Source organism: Felis catus, chromosome A3 (genome assembly GCF_018350175.1).
Source record: "Felis catus isolate Fca126 chromosome A3, F.catus_Fca126_mat1.0, whole genome shotgun sequence".
Taxonomy (NCBI): domain Eukaryota; kingdom Metazoa; phylum Chordata; class Mammalia; order Carnivora; family Felidae; genus Felis; species Felis catus.
Window position 1 is genome coordinate 135,823,370 of NC_058370.1, and position 15,869 is coordinate 135,839,238.

The 15,869-nt window shown below is 48.5% G+C and overlaps 2 long non-coding RNA genes across 2 annotated transcripts; one reads left to right on the plus strand and one right to left on the minus strand.

Moving 5' to 3' along the window:
* Nucleotides 1–4,811: 4,811 nt before the first annotated feature.
* Nucleotides 4,812–11,868, minus strand: LOC109498450. The gene is made up of 3 exons (XR_002741358.2): nt 11,806–11,868; nt 6,782–7,401; nt 4,812–5,116 (listed from the first exon to the last, which is right to left on the minus strand). It is a non-coding gene; the product is annotated as an uncharacterized LOC109498450 (long non-coding RNA).
* Nucleotides 11,869–11,987: 119 nt separating this feature from the next.
* Nucleotides 11,988–14,961, plus strand: LOC109498451. Its single transcript, XR_002155298.3, has 2 exons — nt 11,988–12,126; nt 14,673–14,961. It is a non-coding gene; the product is annotated as an uncharacterized LOC109498451 (long non-coding RNA).
* The last annotated feature ends 908 nt before the right edge of the window (nt 14,962–15,869 follow it).

Sequence of the window (15,869 nt, forward strand, 5' to 3'; positions counted from 1 at the left end):
GGAGCCTCCGTGGATGTGACACAGCAGGGGCGGTGAGAACTGGTTTCTAGAGAACCGAGGTCGTGACCGGGATGCTGCAGGAAACAGACAAACTCCGTGTCTTAGGCAAGGTTAGAAACTTGATTTTTCTGCAAAGGTCCGGGGAATAGGGAAGACAAAACCGGCCTCGCAGCTGGGACGCGACCTTGACGAACGTCCGGGGCCTGCCTCGCTGGCTGTCCGCAGCTGCCGTGGGGACGGAGATCCCCCTGATTCCGGTGCTTTGCGTGCTGACCCCCTCACAGGGCTCCCATGTACAGCTTTCTCCATGGGCATCTTCCGCCTTGCTTATGAACTGCTAAGTTTTGGCGAAGCTCTCCTTCAAACCCGTCAAAGATTCGATTGATGCTTCGGATCCCTGTCAGCGTTATTGGGGCAAAGCCCATCACCGGTTCTCTGGATTAGTGGCCTCTGGCTCACGCACCCAGCCTGTTCTCAGACTGTGGCTCTGCTGGGAGGCCACACGATGGAGAGCGATGGAAAGTCCACGGCCTTTCCAAAGGGGGCTGTGCATGTGGCCAACCTGAGAGGGCTTCCCAGAAAAAAAGCAACCTAAAAGGAAACTGAACTGGCTTCCCTTCTCAGGCTTGTGCGATGGGCGAGGCGGCTCAAAGAATAGACAGACGGCGGCTGGTCAGTGACAGGCAGGACAGACAGATGAGACTCAAGGAAAGAGTCAGTTAAATCATTCAGAACCGAGTTTCAAAACACTGTAGCAGGTCGAGATTCACCATCCCGGGATGCCTGAATGCCCCAAATGGCACTGGGCTCTGAACATCGAGGGTTTTTTTTTTTTTTTTAATTTTTTTTAATGTTTATTTATTTTTGAGAGAGAGAGAGAGAAAGAGAGAGAGAGAGAGCATGAGCGGTGGAGGGGGCTGAGAGAGAGGCAGACACAGAATCTAAAGCAGGCTCCAGGCTCCGAGCTGTCAGCGCACAGCCCAACGTGGGGCTCGAACTCGTGAACCACAGGATCATGCATGACCTGAGCCGAAGCCGGACGCTTAACCGACGGAGCCACCCAGGCGCCCTTGAACATGGCGGGTTTTTACCACGTGGTGCCTCGCATATTATCTTGTTCCTTTTGAGTACAGCGTGTGGATGAATGCAAGCCAAGTATCCACCCATTTCTGTCCTTATTCCGAGAGAAACGCACTTGGGCTCTGGGTGAGCCTCGCCCCCGCGGGCACCTTTGAGCACGGCCAGCGGGCTGACACCACGGGGTCTGATCCGGGGCCTAGAATGACATTGTGGCAGATGTGGGAGGGAAGGGGGCTGCGACCAATTTGTGTACATATGAAAATCATCATCTCGGAACAAGCTTTCACCGGACTGCGTGCTCTGGAAACAATCATTTGCTCAAGGAAACGTCCCAAATACCCCGTCGGCAATTTCCTTGCATGCTGAAGCATTTTAAGAGATAGTGGGGTTGATGTCTGAGAACCAGGGGAAGGGCTCCTCACCATTTGAATCCAGTGTTCAATACTTTTTTTTTTCTTTTCTTCTTTTTTTCAATTGTTCTAAATGCTTATTGATTCTTGAGAGACAGAGTGAGAGCAGGGGAGGGGCAGAGAGAGAGGGAGACATGGAATCCGAAGCTGACTCCAGGCTCTGAGCTGTCAGCCCAGAGCCCGACGCGGGGCTCGAACCCAAGAACCATGAGATCGTGATCGGAGCTGAAGTCGGACGCTCAACCAACTGAGCCACCCAGGTGCCCCCGGAGTTCAATACTTTCAAAGTGTGACCAGTGAAGCAAGTAAACCGAATGCCATGGTCCTCACAATAAACATCCATGGGTGTCCGATCGGTGTTGGTGGGTCATTTTCACCTGGCTCTCTTAAGGAGCTTTTGGTGTTTGGTTTGAGGGAATGTTTGGCATATCCACCACCAGTCCTTCACACGGGTGTGCCAGCCTCCTCCCTATAAAGTTTATGCCACATTGGGGGCGCCTGGGTGGCTCTATTGGTTGAGCATTGGACTTCAGCTCAGGGCATGATCTCACAGTTCATGAGTTTGAGCCCCACGTCAGGCTCTCTGCTGTCAGCGCACAGCCCATCTCAGGTCCTTTGTCTCCCTCTCTCTGCCCCGCCCCTGCTCTCTCTCTCTCTCAAAAATAAATAAACATTAAAAACATCTTACAAAGTATATGCCACATTGTCTTTACCCATTCAGATGTAACGGGATATTATTCAGCCAAGAAAGCGAAGGAACTCCTGCCATTTGAGACAACATGGATAAAACTGGAGGACGTGATACTAAATGAAATGAACCAGACAGACAAGGACAAATGTGACGTGAGGATCTCATATTCGTGGAATTAAAAAACTGAGCTCACAGAACCAGGGTAGAACAGTGGTTGCCGGGGGTTGGGGGTTGGGGGAAACCAGCAGATGCTGGTCAAAGGCAACAAACTTTCGGTTACATGAATGAGGCCTGAGGATTTAAAACAGTTAACCCCACTGTGTTATATACGTGACATTTACTAGGAGAGTAGATCTTAAGCATTTTTAACCTGCAAAAATAAGGCGGCTGTGTGAGGTGATGGATGGGTTGATTAACTTGACGGCGATAATCATCTCACCAGACAGACATCAAAGCCTCCCGTTGTATCTTTTAACTATATCCAATATTATTTGTCAATTATACCTCAGTAACACTAAGGGGCAAATAAAAAAAAAAAAAAAAGAAAGAAAAAAGAGGCCTAGCCTGAGAGTTAAATCATATTTAGCTCGCCTGTGTTGAAACATTTATCTAACGAATATGAATTTTTAGTTCCCTGCTTTATAGCGAAGAAGAAGAACAAATATTTTTGACCGATTCACCTGCTGCGGACCCTGACCCTCCCATAAGCCTTCTCTTTCAACCTACTTAGGATCTACATAAGTTCCCTTTTATAGATGGAGACACAGAGAGTGAGGCCCCACGACTATTGAACAGCGGAGTAAAAGCAGACCTATTCTGCTTCAGTCTACTCTACAGCAACATTTCCTTTTAAGGAAGGTAGAGTGGGAGCGCCTGGGGGGCTCAGTCTGTTAAGCCTCTGACCTTGGCTCAGGTCATGATCTCACGGTTCGTGCGTTCGAGCCCCGTGTTGGGCTCTGTGCCGACAGCTCAGAATCTGGAGCCTGCTTCGGATTCCGTGTCTCCCTCTCTCTCTGCTCCTCCCCCCGCTCATGTTCTGTCTCTCTGTCTCTCTCAAATATAAACAAGCATTAAAAATTAAGAAAAAATAGGATAGAGTATTATTGAAACATCTATTGCTGAAGGAGGTATTAGCAAATTGGTCTCTGAATGACAGAACAAATCAGCTTTATTTCATACACACCCTAAAAAACTCCTCATAAATTAAATATCTGCTACAAGTACTGTTCATCTACAATATCGCCATCTGCCTTTTTTTTTTTTTAATGTTTATTTATTTTTGAGACAGAGAGCGAGCGAGCAGGGGAAGGGCAGAGAGAGACACACACACAGAATCCGAAGCAGGCTCCAGGCTCCGAGCTGTCAGCACAGAGCCCCACACAAGGCTCGAACCCATGAGCCATAAGATCATGACCTGAGCCGAAGCCGGACAATTAACCGACTAAGCCACCCAGGTGGCCCTCACCATCTGCCTTCCTTTGGTAATGGACCCTTCGAGGGTACCAGGCTGCCAGAACCTTAGTCACCTCCCCAACTGCTTAGAACCAGAAGTGGCCGTGTGAGTGAAGAGTGACCAACGAAGTGAGAGTCACAGAGGTGTGAACATCCTCCGAGTTGGCTCTCAGATGAGCTGGCCGTGTCCCTACTTTCTCCCGGCCATCCTCACTGACTGGAATTCAAAGCCGATGCCGGGAGTGAGAGCGGATATCTGGGGAAGTGAGTTGGAGGCCTTATGGTAAGGCTTGCGGGAAAGAGCATAAATGTCTCTGGGTCCCGACATCACCACCACGCTGGCTTCTCAGTATCCACTGAGCCTCTAAGTGGCTCAGCTGAGAAGCCAAGGCCAGGGCCGAGTGGCCGCAGAGCCTAAAATATACACCATCGGGCCCTTTCCATAAAATCTTGCTGCCTCTTGGTCCAAGTACAGAAACCTGAAGTTAGTGTTGGTGACGACCTGAAATGAGTGGAAGGTGTCCTTGATTTGGACGTCGTCTACGGACCCGGATTCTAGGCTGAGCCCTGCTTCCAGGTAGGTGGGTGACGTCGGGCAGATCGGTTCATCTCCCTGAGTCGGTTCCCACCTCTACACGACTGATGGAGTGTTCTCTGATGTGTGCACGGTGCCCGGATGTAGCCTCACCTCACGGTGCTGGTGCACAACCTGGGGCCCCTTCTTTGTCTTTCATCCACTGGAGTGGCCTGTGCCTCCCTTCCCTGCCACCTTCTCTTTGCTAATGACCCTGAGGGTGAGGCCTGTAGACCTCCTGACACAGTTCAAATGTCCAATTCTGCAGAGCAAGACCAAAGGTAATTCCTTTCCTTCCTTCCTTCCTTCCTTCCTTCCTTCCTTCCTTCCTTCCTTCCTTCCTTCCTTCCTCTCTCCCTCCCTCCCTCTTTCTTTCTTTCTTTCTTTCTTTCTTTCTTTCTTTCTTTCTTTCGAAAGCTAACAAACCTTTAGAGGATTCTGCTGGCATTTAAACAGTAGTAGCCTTGCCATTTATCAGCTGGTACCAAACACAGTAAAAACCACCGATCAGCTGAACAAAACAGATCACCATTAAGCACAGTGTGGACACTCTCTGAAGTTTTGGACCAGCGAGCTTTTCTGTCTTTTGGGGGAGATACTGAAGATCATAGTGAGCAATTATATTTAAGAAAAATCAATACAAATATCCATGATTGTACAGCAGGAGTGCTTGAATCAGAAATAATTTTAAGGCACAGTGTCTATCAGATCATTTAGGACTGAGTCGAACAGCTAGTCCATAAAGTAATGGACGGTGGAAATTTGCCATTTGAAGAAAAGTCAGGAGATTCAACTGTTCTTTTTTTTCCTTCTCTGATGTTCAGCGGATGAGGTCAGTGAACTCTGAGCAGCGACCCAACTGGTGCTTTCTGGCCGGAACGTGGTGCCCTCCTCTGCGGATGTCTGTCCCTGAAATTTCACAGGTGCTTTGCCAGCAGTTTCCTGGAGGCTCGGCAAACAGGGGCAGGGGGGGAAGGTGGGGAGAAGAAGCTTTTCTCGGGTGTACCTTACCAGGTGGCTAGGGAGCTCCATCATCAGGACAGACAGCCTGCCTCCCCGCCCATGAGAATTTTCTGGCTGGAGGATTTGAGAGTTCCTTCAGCAGAAAGGGGGAAATAAACGTCTGACACTCTCTGTCCATCATTAACCAGTCGGGAAGACAGAATGGACGCTGATTATTCCCACGGACAGGATTTTATTTTATTTCATTATTTTATTTTATTTTTAAGTTTATTTATTTATTTTGAGAGAGAGAGAGAGGGAGGGAGAAAGGGATGGGCAGAGAGACAGGGAGAGAACCCCAAGCAGGTTGTGCACCATCAGCATGGAGCCTGACGTGGGGCTTGAACCCATGAACTGTGAGATCATGACCTGAGTCAAAATCATGAGTCAAAGGCTTAACTGACGAGCCATCCAGGCACCCCCAGGGACGGGATTCTAACAGGAGGGATTGGTTGAGCAGATATGGGAAGACTGAAAGGCTCAGGGGTCTCCATGGCAGCAGAGGGGTGCTGAGGGAGCACTGGGGAAGCCCCCCTGAAGGGCCTGCAGCCCCTGGCCAACCATCATGGTGGTGGGTTCACGCTGGCTCCTGAGGTGTTGGGAAAAGCATTAAGGGAAACCAACTCTCACTGCCAGGATGAAGAACTATTGGTAAGGTGATGTGGACTGAGTCCTTCCTCTTCTTCCCACCTTCCCCTCCTGCCCCTGTTTGCTGAGCCTCCAGGGAACTTATGACAAAGCACCCGTGACATTTCATGGGCTGGACCCAGCCTCAAGGAGTAGGGTGGGTTTGGACAATGGCTTAAAAACCAACGTGTGCCGTTTTGAGGCCCCTAGTGTTTGGTCACACTTCGCTCTAGGTCACAGCGATCCTGGGTGAATAAGAAATTTAAGGACGAGTTACCAATAAATAAGAGCATTAGTCTGGGCCACTGGTGTCACCAGCTCTATGTCCAAGGCGCAGTCATGTTCCAAACCACACATTTTTCATCCTTGCTGTGTGCTAGGCACTTAGTAAGTACTGGAGGGAAAGTGGACCACATAGGCTACAGACCTCGTCCTCAAGAAGTTGAGCGAGGAGAGAGGCAGAGGGAAGCCGTGAAGTATGCCCAGCTGTTTCAGGGAAAGACTCGGATTCTTTTCCTGTTCTGCGCTTTTCATTTAAGAGTTGTTGACCGAGGGGCACCTGGGTGCCTCAGTCGGTTGAGCATCCGACTTCGGCTCAGGTCATGATCTCACAGTTCGTGGGTTCGAGCCCTGTGTCAGGCTCTGTGCTGACAGCTCAGAGCCTGGAGCCTGCTTGGGATTCTGTGTCTCCCTCTCTCTCTCTCTCTGCCCCTCCCCTCGCTCGCACTCTGTCTCTCTCTCAAAAATAAATACATATTAAAAGAAAAAAAAGAGTTGTTGACTGAGAAGTGTTGGCCAACTTCTCTAAGCGTTGGTATTCTCATCTGTAAAGCACAAATGTTAATATAGTACCTCCTTCCATGGTGCATGGCTGATGTGAGGTAAGAGATTGTACACCCAGTGAACTTGAATTGTTCACATCATCTAACTCTCCTCTACTCTTACCTCAGTTAATGTTGTCATTTCTGCCAAAGCCTGTCAGACTTCCTAGGTGACCCCCGTCGAATTAGTCCTCAGGTACGTCACTTTTCACCTAGAATTCTCTGACTTCTTCGTCATTCCATTGGCAATGTCTCCATCACATCTTTGTCACCGATGGCGATCGGGACCGCCCTGCCCTTCCCCACCCAGGCTTTTCTCTGCCGCCAGAGCCCTGTTGACAGCTGAAACCTGAATGTTTCCTTGTTGTGCTCTGAAGCATCAGGATAGGTGAAGTTTCACACTTTGTCATCTGGTAAACTCATCCATGATCCGGTCACTGCCTACTTTTCTGCATAGACAGCCTGTTACTTTTTCCACACATCCAGGAAATACACAGCGTCCTTTGAGCCTAACGAATACCAGGTCTCATTTGACATCCTGGCACACGAAGCCTTCTCTGGACCCTCGCAAGGCAGAGTTAGTGACTTCTTCTTCTATAGTTTTAGACCCTGTGTACCTTTTTCTGAGTTCTCTGTAGAACAGATCGTCTCTGCCCCATCACCATTTGGATTGTGAATTCGGGAGGGAAGAAAAGGCTGAGTTGTTATTCTTCAGTGTCTAACACATCCTTGGCTCCATGAAGGCTGAACACATGGAAAAATGAGGAAATAAATTCTGTATCAAATATTATAATTAAAATTCACATATCATCAGCACACCAACAGACTTAACCAGAGTGTGACTTCATGTCGAGACACACATCAACCACTGTCTTTGTTCTGGGCTTTTCTTAGTTCTAGAACTTTCTTTATAGCCACCTGCCTCTTCAGAAAGTATGCCATGGGGGCGCCTGGGTGGCTCAGTCGGTTGAGCATCCGACTTCAGCTCAGGTTATGATCTCACAATTCATGAGTTGGAGCCCCTCGTTGGGCTCTGTGCTGATGGCTCAGAGCCTGGAGCCTGCTTCCGATTCTGTGTCTCCCTCTCTCTCTGCCCCTCTACCACTTGTACTCTGTCTCTCAAAAATAAATAAAAACACTAAATAAAGGGGAATATCCTTTGGTGAAACCTCAGCGGCCTAGAGTTCGTTTTTGATGAGTTGGCAGTGAAAATACAGTCGAATTCTTATTTTTATTTTTTTAAGTTTATTTCTTGAGAGAGAGAGAGAGAGAGAGGGAGAGAAAGAGAGAGAGGGAGGAAGGGGCAGAGAGAGAGGAAGAGAGAGAATCCCAAGAGCACTGTCAGTGTGGAGCCTGACTCAGGGCTCGAGCTCACAAACCGCAAACAAGATAATGACCCGAGCTGAAATCAAGAGTCGGCTGCTTAAGTCACGCACCCCTGCAGTCTAATTTTCCAAACTCTCGCAGGGATTCAGTGCTCAAAGAACAACCATGAGTATATTCTAAGAGCTCCTGAGGGCAGGGGCAGGCGTTGGTGGTCCCCGTGATTAATGTGTCTAGCATGCTTCTGGGAGCTCACCGGATCCTCTGTAATGCTTTTAATTTGATAAGAGGTTTTTATGGAATCCCTTCGTAACATTGCAACAAGCTTCTCAGTTCAATGCTTGTCATGTTGTCATCCTCGTGGAGTCCACAGACACTCAGACTCTGGTGACTCTTCATTATAACTCACTAAAATCACCTGTGAGAGCCCAGCCGTTTTTAGCGTGTTTCCAACACCGAGTCGAGTCTCTTTCCAGGCAGAGAGCTTCCTATTACTAAGAGCTTTTAGTGAAAGGACCGCAGGACCACAGAAAGCTCAAGAGACCTTTTTGGAGTCCCCTGCTGACACCATCCATCCTTCTCAGCAAGACGATTGTCACTGACAGATGCATCAGAGGAATGAGAATTAGACCTGTCAATGTCACTGGTCTAGACCGGTCGTCAGGTGCAGGCACTTGTCTTGAAGGATAATTACAATAGAGCATTTAGCTTGTATAGACAAGTAAGTGGCATGGCTGCAAAATATTAGCCACGTTTGAGGACGTTAGGCGGCCAAGACAAACACAGCCATCCTCCCTCATCTGGCCCTCCCACACTTGGCTGTCTAAATGGTCTGGAACACCGGGAAGAGCCTTGGAACACGCCGTGTTACCTTGGGAGGACACAAGCTATCTGCTCTGGTGCTTACAAAACTTTCCGGTAAAGGAATCCATCAGGCTGATGCTCTTTGCCTATTTACGCTTCCATTAAACACTAGATTCCGACAAAGTCATTCATTACTTTCTCAGTGTAGCTCTCATAAGAAGAGACGTTGGGGGGGGGGGTGTTTGATAGCAGCAAATGCATTCGGAAAACAAGGCTAGAGAGCCTCTAATGCGATTTTTAAGAGAGAAGATACAAACTCTCCTAAGTGAGTGACGGATGGTGGCGAACGTGTATGTCCATTTAAGGGGAAAATGTGCACACCTTGGCGGCTTCGGAACAAGGCTGTGTTATTGTGCAGCTCAACACACACAATTACCTTCCTTTACCTTGAGAAGGCTAAGATGTTCGCGAGGATATTCTAATTTACAGAAGGAGCATGTACACACAGGTTGCAAAGTGTTCTGCAGAAAACGTTGCAATTGTAAGAATCCGTTTGGGGGGGCACCTGGGTGGCTTAGTCGGTCGGGCGTCCAACTCTTGTTTTCGGCTCAGGTCATGATCTCACAGTTCGTGTCGGTAATAGCATGTCCTGTCTTGGGTTAGTGTGAATACAAATGAACCCATACATGTAGAGCACTCACAGCGGGGCCTGATACCTAGTAAGCGCTCACTAACCACTTGTTCTTGAATTCTTCAAGTAACCTGCTCAGATGGGCACATTTTCGACTTGACAGGTGAAGGGACAGACAGTCAAAGAAATTCAAGACTTCCCGGGGGTCACAGTGTAAGGGGTGGGTCTTTATAAAAGGGCTGGGAGGGAGTCTGTGTCATGCATATCTCCGGATAACTAGATTTCTATATAATGAACCTGGATAAAAGTGATCCTGTCTCTGCCAAAGCTAATTTTAAGGATTTGTCTTGCCCCGAGAGAAGACGAAGGCCGAAAATCACAGAACACGCACGGAAGAACATGGTGTCTTTTCACAAACATTCTCTAGAAGTCCACACAGAAGCTTGAACCATTTCTTATCCTCTGTCTAGTAACCAAACTTTGAGATCATGGCAGTTACCTATAGTGAGACTCACCGAGAAACCACCTGATGCTTATTTTAGAACCACAGTGTATTGGCTTAAATGTGTTTTAAAAGCCTCCAAAATAACACACTTGTTTGTCAGTCCAAACCGTTAGCAGACAAAGGTGATGTCTAATCTTTTCTGGGGTGTGATTGCTTTCTGGATCTAGGGATTGCTTTCTGGATCATTTACAAACTCAAATGATTTCGGGGGCAGAGCTGGTACCCTAGGTAGGGTGCAAGGTACGATAGAGGTGGGTGGGGCCTGTGGCTAACTACATGGCCCTCTCCTGTCAGTCAAACCCAGATGGCTTTGAGCAGACTTGACCTTCAAGTAGTCACTTCGCAACCCCGGTGTAAAGGAACAGCCTGCAACGCCCCTTGTCTATTATGGGGCCCCTCTTCTGCTCCCAGCCCTGAGGATGAGAAAAGAAAAGTGGGTATTACTTCTCCTTTCTTTCTTCCGGCAAAGGCTTCAGGCCCAGCAAGCATTTATTTATGTCTACGAGGCAGGAGGCTCTGGATTCGATCCAGGGAGGATTGCAGACTTGGAAGCAGCAACCGCAGACGGAACGATGAAAGCGTCTCCATCCTGGGACAGCTCGGTTCTGCCTTTGGACGGGCTCGCAGGCTCCCTGGGCAGCACGTGATGAGTGCCGTCCAGCCGCAAGCGACGGTGAGGGAATTCACCAGAACAGAAGCGCGCTTTGAACCAAGAGCGCTCAGAGTCAGTGTCTGCAGTGAGCCGACTTCAGGCTACATTAGCCGGAGACACAGAAGACCCGGGATGTCGGAGTTGAAATTTCTGTTGCATCGAGAATCACAACAGGCATCCCAAGCCTCTTCTCCTCGCGACTCATTTTTTAAAATTTCTTTCTTTCTTTTTTTTTTTTTTTCAATGTTATTTTGTTTTTGAGAGAGTGACAGAGTGCAAGCAGGGGCGGGGCAGAGAGAGAGAGAGGGAGACACAGAATCCAAAGCAGGCTTCAGGCTCCGAGCTGTCAGCACAGAGCCCGACGCGGGGCTCGAACTCACGGATCGTGAGATCAAGACCTGAGCCAAAGTCAAACGCTCAGCCGACTGAGTCACCCAGGCGCCCCCACTCCTGACTCATTTTAGTGCCCCGTCCTTTTCATCATGATCGCTAGCTTGGTCCTCACTCATAACATGGAGTCCGCTCTCCCTGTGTAGTAGATTCTAGACCTGGGGGTGGGGGGGCGCTGTGATGCTCCAGGCCACCCCCCCCCATGGTGACAGCATGCTGTGACGGCCCCCATCCAAGTGGTGCCATGTGGCGAAGGTCGGAGCTCCATTTCCTATTTTCCAGGCTTCGTTATCTGAATTACTCACTGTGTTACTATAAACGCTGCATTTTGCTACGTAAAAGTTTCAATTCAGAAAATCGTTTCCTCCTAAGTGAACTGTAAGCTCACTGAGTACTGAGGCCACGGTATCCTTCAACCTCCTGCTTAGTGGGTGCTCCCAAGTCAGCTATGGGACTGGCGATAATTTTGACTCTTCAGTGATCTGAGAGCGTTAATTCAAGGAAAAGTGACCTCCAAATCAATGTGTGCACGTGAAATATTATGTCAATGTCCTGGGGCACCTGGGTGGCTCAGTCGGTTGAGCGTCCGACTTCAGCTCAGGTCACGATCTCATGGTTCGTGGGTTCGAGCTCCACACCGTGCACTGTGCTCAGAGCTTAGAGCCTGAAGTCTGCTTCCGATTCTGTGTCTCCCTCTCTCTCTTCCCCTCCCCCACATTTTCTCTCTCTCTCTCTCTCTCTCTCTCTCTCTCTCTCTCTCTCTCTCTATCTCTCTCAAAAATAAACATAAAAAAAGATTATTTCAATGTCCTTATTTGTAAAATAAAATAATGAATGCAGTACCTGGGTAGCTCAGTTGGTTGAGCAGCCAACTCTTGATTTTGGCTCAGGTCATGATCCCAGGGTCATGGGATCGAGCCCCCTCCCCCCCCCCCCCCCCCCCCCCATCAGGCTCTGCATTGACAGCACAGAGCCTGACTCGGGGCTCAAACTCACCTATTGTGAGGTCATGACCTGAGCTGAAACCAAGAGTCAGATACTTAACTGCCTGAGCCACCAGGTGCCCCGAGGTTATGATATTTTTGAATGAATGACAGTTTTCAGCATCTCTTGGGTTCTTTATCAACTAATGTGCAGATGGGTGATGCTAGGGCCACACGGCAGGTAAGAGTATGACAAATATCTTATTTAAAAACATTTTTTTTTACATTTATTTATTTTTGAGCAGAGTGAGACAAAGCGTGAGTGGGGGAGGGGCAGAGAGAGAGGGAGACACAGAATCCGAAGCAGGTCCCAGGCTCCCAGCAAGCGTTCAGCACAGAGCCTGACCCGGGGCTCGAACCCACGGACTGTGAGATCATGACCTGAGCCGAAGCCGGACGCTCAACCGACTGAGCCACCCAGGTGCCCCAGAGTATGACAAATATTTTAACACAAAATGAAAGCCTCTTCTCTGAATTAATAATCTCGTAGCAGGAATTTAGTGGGAGAAAACTGTACAGATCAGTGTCTGACGGGGCTTCTGGGACACCCATTGCTCTGCGTCACCTAAGCTGTGTCCCCTTACGAATGCAGCTGCATTTGAGGGATGTGAGTCGACACATTGAACGTTTTGCTTTATGGGGCTGAACACATCATCTGACCTCGAATTTTATAAGCCTGAAGACAACTCAGTTCCATTATGGTTAATTTTTATTTGTCACGTATCATACACATTGGAAAGCGTGATATTGGGAAAAAATTGGTTGTAAATGAAATACTTTCTTTCTTTCTTGTTCCTCTAAATAAAAAAAAATCATTAATGGCTTAGGATTAGAGACGTGATAATACGTATTAGCTTTATTCTTCCATCTGTACAAAAAGTTATGTGACAACTTTTCATCCCAGGTGAAGTGAAGGAGACAGACTGGACATTAGTTAACATGGGGCTGGTAATGGAAAAGAGGTGGGGTCATCAGGGGCGGCCTGTCAGAGGGTCAACACCAGCAAAGCCTTGGGTGCCAGCAAAGTCCAAGGAGCTGGCCCGCACACACACAGCTGTCCGAGCCCAGAAGTCTTTCCCCGGCTGGTGTGTGGGCCCAGTGTGACGCTTGACCTCCATGGGTAACACACTGAACCCCAGTTTCAAATTTGTGGAAGGAGGTCCTCACTGGCTTGCCAGTTCAAAGTGGGAGAAAAGCCTTCTTTTTATTTTTTTCAAGTTTTATTTATTTATTTTGAGAGAGATACAGAGAGAGAATAAGTGGGGCAGGGGCAGAGAGAGAGAGAGAGAGAGACGGAGAGAGACAGAGAATCCCGAGCAGTCTCCATGCTGTCAGCACAGAGCCTGACGCAGGGCTTGAACCCACGAGCTGTGAGATCATGACCTGAGCGGAAATCAAGAGTCGGACACTCAACTGACTGAGCCACCCAGTCGCCCCCTGCTTCTTTTCTTTAAAGACATAAATGGTATTATAACACAGAAATAGCTGCTGGTTTCAAAACGGTGATGCCCACGCTCCAGCCCTAGAGCGTGATAGGGCCACTCTAGAGTGGGACACTGGAATTGCCGGGTTAAAGATTGTCTCAAGTGATTCTATAGGCAGCCGAGGTGGAGAACAATTATTCTATGGCTTCTTAAGATTTCCTACGTGTAGGAATCACTCGATAATCTGTTACTCTGCAGCTTCTATTTCGTAGGTCTGGGTGGGTCTGAATTTCTAACAAGCTCCCAGGGGAGGCCAGAGCTGCTGGCCCGAGGTCCACTGGGAGAAGCAAGGACTTGAGCTCTGCCCTCCAGGACTTAGATGTGTCTTGTTCACGTTTTGCTAGCGTGGTCCGTGGCTCCCACGCCCCATTCTTCCCCAGGACGGGTACAGTTCAGGATTACATTCATCTGGTGTCATCCTTTTATTTAATGATTAGGAGCGTGTGAATTATCCTTAAAGTAATTATGCTAATACATTTAAATGGTATGCTACTATGGTTAGGGAACTCTAATTTGGTATTTCCCATGCTTTGTTGATCATCAGAATCACCTGGGAGCCTTAAAAATCTGATGGGAATCCTCCCCGGTAAGGGTGGGTGGTAGGAGGAAAGGAGAAACTTTTTAATTAAGCCCTGCAGGTGGTTCCAATGTCTACACTCCAGAAGTTTACAAACATTTGCAGGAGGTAATGGATGAAACAAAATCGTCTCCTTCACTTTTGGTATATGTTATGGTACAACAAGCCACAACCTAGATGCTAGGGCTTGTGGGAATGCTGTTTTGTCATAAATTATGAGAGATCCAGTCGAAATACAGCAGCTATAGACGTATCTGTGTCAGCATCCAAATCCCATAGTTAAAAAAATTGCCAACGAACAGTTGATTTATGGCCTGAAAAAGGGCCAGCGAGAGTTGGGATGGCAGAGCACACCCTCCCGCCCGATATTCCTCCATCTACGAGGGTTCAAGCCTCTCTGCCCGGCCGAAGCGTCTCTTCTGGCCTCAGACATCAGATCAAAGTGGCGGCCACCTTGCCTAGGGAGACACTAGATCTCCCAGAGAATTCAGAAATCAGCCGATCCACCAAAGAGGCAGGGTTTATAAACAGTAACTTCGTGAAATTCTCAATGAGGAGGAGGCTCAGGAAAATTAAAATCACGATGGCAAATTTGCTTCTTGGTCCTGCGTTACCATCCTTGGAAAACCCTCACGATTCCTTCTTCCTCCCTCTTTCTCTCTGCAGCAAAAAGGAGGGAAACACCCTGTTTTCGGTTCAGTCCAGTGACTTACAAAGGTGGGAACTGGTTCAGCAAGACATTTAACTCCTTTGAAGTCTCAGGGGCTTCATGGCTGCCGGGATTCGAAAACTGAGCAACGAGGGATGATTGTAATTTCCTCCTTCCTGGGGCCCCTGGCGCTCGGGCCCTGATCTTGCCACTTGCACTTCTGTACTTCGTCTGGTGGTGCCCCCACCAGACATGGCTCACTTTCGTCTTCGCACGGGGAAGAATTAACACCGATTTTAAGGATGACATGTCGACGCCTGGCTCTCGCTATTGTCCTTATTCCCCCGTGCCCCCTCCCCACCCTACCCCTGCCCGGATGAATGTTTTTTGCTCCTGCTTCTCGAAAATACCACCTACACCTTGGCCACTCCGTCATGTCTTCTCTTGACATGTATTCTGTCTCACTCACATAGTTATGAGCAACTTGATATCAGGAATGAGATTTTTAGTCACCCTCCCGGTGTCTGGTTCCTGGTAGATGCTAGGTGCTGGCACATCGAAACATTTTTTAAGTTCTTTTCAAAGTTTATTTATTTGTTGATTTAGAGAGCACACGTGTGTGCCTGCAAGTGGGGGAGGGGCAGAGAGAGCGGGGGTGGGGGGTGGGGAAGAGAGAGAATCTCAAACAGGCTCCCCACTGTCAGCCTGGAGCCCAATTTGGGGCTTGAACCCATGAACTGTGAGATCTTGACCTGAGCCGTGCTTAACCGACTGAGCCACCCGGGCACCCCGTGCAGGCACATCAATTTGAATCAATCTTCAAATCCGTCCAGAGAGCCTATTAGGGTGTGGAAGAAGCAGGAAGAGGGGCCCTCTTTGTATTTTCCCTGATTCGCATAGGGCATGACTGTTTCAGTCATCTTACGCTCATTAGTTGCCGAAAGATGTGTAGAATTCAAAACAAAACAAAAGAAATAAACGACAATGCTACTTTTTTTTAAATTTTTTTTTTAACATTTTTATTTATTTTTGGGACAGAGAGAGACAGAGCATGAACGGGGGAGGGGCAGAGAGAGAGGGAGACACAGAATCGGAAACAGGCTCCAGGCTCTGAGCCATCAGCCCAGAGCCCTATGCGGGGCTCGAACTCACGGACCGCGAGATTGTGACCTGGCTGAAGTCGGACGCTCAACCGACTGAGCCACCCAGGCGCC